General features: G+C 48.5%; 1 pseudogene; it reads left to right on the top strand.

Annotated features, from left to right (window-relative positions):
• The first annotated feature begins 154 nt into the window (after positions 1 to 154).
• Positions 155 to 1,322, top strand: LOC101324673 (nucleic acid dioxygenase ALKBH1 pseudogene; annotated as a pseudogene).
• The last annotated feature ends 4,970 nt before the right edge of the window (positions 1,323 to 6,292 follow it).

Here is a 6,292-nt window from a genome sequence, read left to right on the forward strand (position 1 = left end):
AGCATTGGGTACATAGTAAGGGTTCCCTCTTACCATTATTAGGGAGAAAATGGGGCTCAGAGAAGGAAAAGCTTGAAAACTCACAGATGTAGCAATTCCACACTTACTTTCATTGTTTTTCAACAACAGGATGGAGACGAGGCCAGGCAGCAAGATGGGGAAGGTGGCAGTGGCCGTGGGCGCTGTGGCGATGCTGGTAGCGGAGCCTGGGGAGGACGCCTTTCCGAAGCTTTTCCGCTTCTGCCGGCAGAGCCGCCCCAGCACCGCAGACCTGGGAGGGGTCACTGACTTCTTGGCGGCCCAAGCAGCCCAAGGCATGGGGCCTGGTGCCCCCAGGGTAGTCAAATCTCAGCTAAATGTGTCCCCAGCCAGTGACCACGATGCATACAGAGCAGGACTTCAGCTGGCCAGCAAGTGGCGAGCCTACGGACTGCAAGCCTACCCCGGATTTACTTCTATCCCAAACCCTTCCTCCCAGGTCACCAGCGGCATTAGGTGAAGCAGTGCCTTAAGTCATATTCCCGGAAACCCAATGTATGTAACCTGGACACACATGTGACTAAGAAGAGACCCAAGATTTGTGGGAACAGAGCAAAGAGCTTCTAAGGTATAAAGAAGAGAATAAATAGAGACCCTGAAGTTTATTAGAGAAACTGCACTGGGTGACCCTAGGCTACCATTGTAACTGGGACAGTAAGAAATACTCTGCAGATCACTACACACCTTCCCCTGCTGACCTGACTTTCCTCTCAGGGTAAGTGGACACCGCCTGTGGATTTCAGGGTTTCCGAGCTGAAGCTGGTATCCTGAATTACTACCGATGAGACTCCACGCTGGGAATCCATGTAGATAAATCTGAACTAGAGCACTCCAAACCCCTGCTGTCGTTCAGCTTTGGACAGTCTGCCATCTTTCCCCTGGGTGGCCTCAAAAGAGATGAAGCCCCCACGCCCATGTTTATGCACAGCGGTGACATCATGGTAATGTCAGGTCTCAGCCGCCTGTTGAACCATGCAGTCCCGAGGGTCCTTCCCAGTGCAGAAGGGGAGAGCCTTCCTTGCTGCCTAGAGACACCTCTCCCAGCTGACCTCCCCAGAGACTCAGTGGTGGAGCCCTGTTCTGTGGAGGACTGGCAGGTGTGTGCCAGCTACTTGAAAGCTGCTCGTGCTGACATGACTGTCGGACAGGTGCTGGCCGCAGGTCAAGACTGCCCTTTGGAACCCATGGAGGAGAATAAAAGAGATGCCCCCACAGAAGTTTCCTGTCATCTGGATGATGAGAATAGCCAAGAAAAACGAGCTAGGTTAAACCCTGACTGCTGAGACTTAAGAGAGCCCATTCCTTGACTCGGGCAGGTCTCACAGTAAATGATCATGCTGTTTTGTATTGACATAGACTTTAGCACTGAGACAAGTCAAAAACAGACCAGGAAAAATTCATCATGGATCACACTGTTGCCTTGGAATGCACCCTGAAGAGAAAACTGATGAACCACTTTGTTCAGAGAAGTGTTTGACACGGTCCAGTCCTGGTTAGGTTTGGGCACCAACGTATGTGAGAAGTCCAAGGAGGTATGAGCTCCCACCGCAGCCTTCTCAGCCTCGCCATGACCTGTGAGAGACGTAGAAGTGAGTTTCCATGTCTATGGAGTCTTCTTTTTTTTTTTTTTGGCTGCACTGCGCAACTTGTGGGATCTTATTTCCCCTACCAGGGATCGAACCAGGGCCTTTGGCAGTGAGAGCTTGGGGTACTCACCACTGGACCGCCAGGGAATTCCCTCCACATCTATGGAGTCTTTAAATACCTCAGGGGACTTCCCTGGCAGTTCAGTGCTTAGGACTCCATGCTTCCACTGCAGGGGGCACTGGTTCAGTCCCTGATCGGGGAACTAAGATCCTGCCAGCCACGCGGCACAGCCAAAAATAAAATACATACCTGAGGTTTTATTGATGGGAAATATAATACCCCCCCACCCCATCTAGTGATTTGTGGTAAAATTGTGGGTCCGTGAACCAACCATTAGTCTTGTCTTCTTAATTCTTCCAATCAACATCAAATTCTTTGATATTCTCTGGCCTTCACAGAAGAATCTTATACACATTAAGACAATGGAACTGGAAATCACATCCCCTGGAATACGAAGTAATCACAGTTCTCTCTCTTGCCTAAAAGGTAAATATATATAAACTCAAGGAAAGGGGAACAGTAGTTACTCCAGATGTCTTTTTGGTCTGTAAACTCTTCCAGTTGGCTTTTAAATGCAATTTTAATCGTTGGACTAAAAATGTCCCATGGGTATTCTGTAACTGTTTAATGCACGAATAAACTTAATTTCAAATTAAAAAAAAAAGTTGGAATCACATCACTCTTCTCAGAAACCAGCTCCCCTTTGCCTTCCAATAAAATCCAAATTCTGGAGCCTCTGCTACCCTTCCCCCTCCTCCCCTCTCCCTCCCCAGAGGCGTCCTGAACTTTGTGGCTGTCACTCACTCACTCACTCTGTCTGTAGAGCTTAGTAGAGTACACATGCTTAGATATCATTTGCTTGTGCTGGGTTTAAAACTAAAGAGTATCAAACCATGTATAGTCTCTGGGATTTGAGTTTTTCAACTCAGCACCACGTGTCTTAGATTCACCACGTTGTTGCAGCATTTCTGCGATTGCCAGCAGTGCTCTTACGAACACTTTCAGATGTGTAACTAGATACACCTGCAGGGCTTCCTCTCAGATAGAATCCTGGGAGTGGAATGGCTGGGACATGGGTGTGCCACTGTTATCTTTACAGAGGAATGCCAAACTGTTTTTCCACGAGGCTTGAATCACTTTACAGTCCTGACAGCAATTTTGAGAGTTCCTGCTGATCCACATCCCAGCCAACATTTAACAGTGTCAGATGTCGCCCTTTTTACCAGCCAACTGGGTAAAAAATAACGTCTCATTGTGGTCTTCCTTTCCATGTCCCTGATCGCTAGTGAACTTAAGATCCCATCATGTTTTCTGGCCATTTCGTCTTTTGTGGAAGGCCAGGTCATGGTTTTTGCTCATTTTTCTCTTAAGTTGTTTATCTTTTCTTACTGATCCATAGGGGATCTTGATACGAGCTCTGTGCTTACATCTTTTCCCAGATATGGCTCGTCTTTTCACTTATTTTCAGGTGTCTTTTGGGAAACAGAAATTATTTTTAATTTTTTAAAAATCTTATTGGAGTATAGTTGATTTAAAATGTTGTGTTAGTTTCTGATGTATAGGAAAGTGAATCAGTTATACATATACATGTACCCACTATTTTTTAGATTTTTTTTTTCCCATATAGGTCATTACAGAGTATTGAGAAGAGTTTGCTGTGCTATACAGTCGGTCCTTAGTAGTTACCTATTTTATATAGTAGTGTGCATATGTCAATCCCAATCTCCCAATTTATCCCTCCCCCCCCTCCCCCTTGGTAACCATATGTTTGTTTTCTACATCTGTGACTCTATCTCAAACAGAAATAATCTTTAATGTGGTCAGTTGCATCTTTTCATCATGGTTAACACCTTTTGGTGTTTTCTTTAAGAGTTGTTTCCCCACCCTGAAGTCAGAAAGATATTAACCTATATTTTCTTCAAACAGTATTAAAGTTGTGCTTGTGCTTACTAACTCCACTGCACTGAGGTCAAAGAATGTGCTCTAATAGCAATTCTTTGAAACTTTTTTGGAGGTTGCTTTCTAATCTAGTATACTATCAAGTTTTGAAAATAGTCCATAAGTGCTTAAGGAGAATCTGATCGTGGGAGACAAAATTCAATTAATGTCCATTATATCAAGTCTGTTGCTTATGTTGTCCAAATCTTCCATATCTTGGCTAATTTGTTCAGCTTTGCCATCAATAATTAAGAGAAGCATTTGAAATATCCCATGCTGCTGGTGGCTTTGTCTCCCTAGTCTACCAATTTTTAAAAGATTTGTGGAAGTAAATTTGCAGATGATAATTCACTTTTGAAATGATACAGACATTCATAAGAGAGAGAAATAACTATTGTCATGGGGGAAGGGCAAAGGCTATGGAGGCGAGAGAAGGCCCCATCCTAGATTTTACAGGTCAGGGGCAGCTTCCTGGTCCAGACACATGGAGATCAGGAGAGGCTGCAAAGCTGAGATCATAAGGGTGTGTTGCCATCTTTCTGCAAATGAAAGACCTGACGGACAGTGCTCCAGGCAGCTTGTGCCAAGGCCTGGAGGTGAGAAAGGACCTGTTCAGGGAACTTGAAGTATTAATAGTTCAGGGTGGCAGAAGCAAGGAGGATGAGGAAGGAATGGTGGGAGACGGGTGGGAGAAGTGAGCACAGGTCAGACCCCCAGGGTCTTCGAGCTCCGGAGGGGAATTTGACTACAAGGAGGGTTTCAGCAGAGAGGGACATGGTCAGGTTACGGGACGAAAAAATTCCCTCTGGCTTCTGGGTCAAGCTCAGACTGGGAGTGGGGAGGCAGGGAGGCCTGTGAAGAGGCTCTGTGGCGGATGGAGGCTGGTCTGCACCATGGTTGATGGGAGGGGCACCACAAGGCAGAGCCCTTTAGCATCCTGGTGGCAACCTTGGCTGGCAATGGGAGCCCTGGAGGAGGAGGCTCGAGTTGAGTGCAGGGCTCATTCAGTGGGCAGAGGGGTCCCCAGTCAGCACAGGGTGGATCGATTTGAAGGGTAAAGAGTGGACACCTCGGACTCCAGAGCCAATGCTCCTTTCTAAGAGTGTTGCCAGACTTAGCAAAAGAAATAAAGAAAAGAAAAAAATAAATAGATGGAGATCTACAGGATAAAATTTGAATTTCAGATAAACAGTGAACATTTTTTTGTATCTGTCCCTCAAATTGGGCATCCTGTATTTTATCGGGCAACCCTCATTCAACCCTCCTCCCCCCATACACACATTGTCTTTCTGAAAAAAAAACAGCAACAAAGCAACATAGAAACTGCTAGTCTGTGGCCTTTCTGGCTTCGACTTGTCCTCCTTCACCCCGGGCCTCCTCGGAGACTCTGGCCCTGAGCAGAGAGCCCTAGGGGCCTCCAGCTCCATCTTCCCACTAAGTCTGGAAGCCCCTGACAGATGGGCCCGGTGCCCAGTCTGGGCAAGGCCAGGACCCCACTGGGAGTGAGGGGAGGGCACCGAGGCCCATCAACGGTTCCCTCAGCCCTGCCCCCCACCCGGTTAGGGCATTTCCGGGAAGTGGTCCCTGCACAGCGCCTGAACCCCCAACCAGGCTCAGGGCCACAGAGCTGGGGCCGTTTCCTAGAATTACCAGAACCTTCTGTGTCACTGTGGCCACATCCTCCCTTGGGCAGCCCTGGGCTTGGTAGGATCTAAAAGGCCAGGTCTGGGCTGGGATGGGTCCTAGGCAAGGCCCTGCTTCAGTGGGCTGCGGACCGCTCCCCGGAGCTGCCCAAGAGAGAGGCCGGACGTGCCCATGATCCTTGGCACCCGCATTGGGACGGGGGCCCACCCCAAGGCCTGGGGAGCCTAGTACAAGCTAGGGCTGGCCAAACTAGGGGAGCTCGAATGGGGGCTCACATCACCCTGAGAGAGGCAGGGGGACACTCTGCTGGAGTAGGAGTGGGAGAGAGATCTCCTCTGTGGGAAAACTGGAGAGATTTCATGGGAGGCATGATAACTGAGCCCCTGAGAATTTAGATAGATCAGAGGATTTGGGAACCGAGGGGTAGGGGGACAGGTGGCAATGGCCTGGAGCCTGTACCGTGTGAGAAATGTCCCTAAAATAACAAAAGGCCAGCAAGGCTGGACCAAAGGCAGCTCTGGGGAAAGTGGGAGAGGAGGTAGCGCAGCCGAAGGACAGCGGGATGTGCTGAGCGAGGAGCTGGGCCTGTGAGGCCGAGCAGACTGGACCTTAGAGGGTCGGCCTCTGAGACTCAGTTGACACTGTAATAATAATAACAAAATACGAATGATAACGATAACCCTTTACTGAGCACTTACCCTCTGCTACGCCTCTTTATATGGGTTATTTTATTTACCCTTCAAAATAGGTACTACTATTGCCCCATTTTCCAGATGGGAAAACTCAGGCACAGAGAGGTGGAGTGGCTTGTCCACAGTCACACAGCTGACAAGTGACAGAGCGGGCACTTGAGCCCAGGCAGTATGCGGAGCCTGCGCCACTCACCAATTAGTGAAGGGCTATTCATATCAAGAAGTGAACAGAGGGCAGAGGATCCCCCTGGGAGAAAAGGGATCCGGCTCCAGCTCCCTCCCAGTGACGTTCAAAGTCATCGCAATCTATCTGATGGCCTGGAGCGGGGCCC

This window comes from Tursiops truncatus, chromosome 19, assembly GCF_011762595.2.
Source record: "Tursiops truncatus isolate mTurTru1 chromosome 19, mTurTru1.mat.Y, whole genome shotgun sequence".
Classification (NCBI taxonomy): domain Eukaryota; kingdom Metazoa; phylum Chordata; class Mammalia; order Artiodactyla; family Delphinidae; genus Tursiops; species Tursiops truncatus.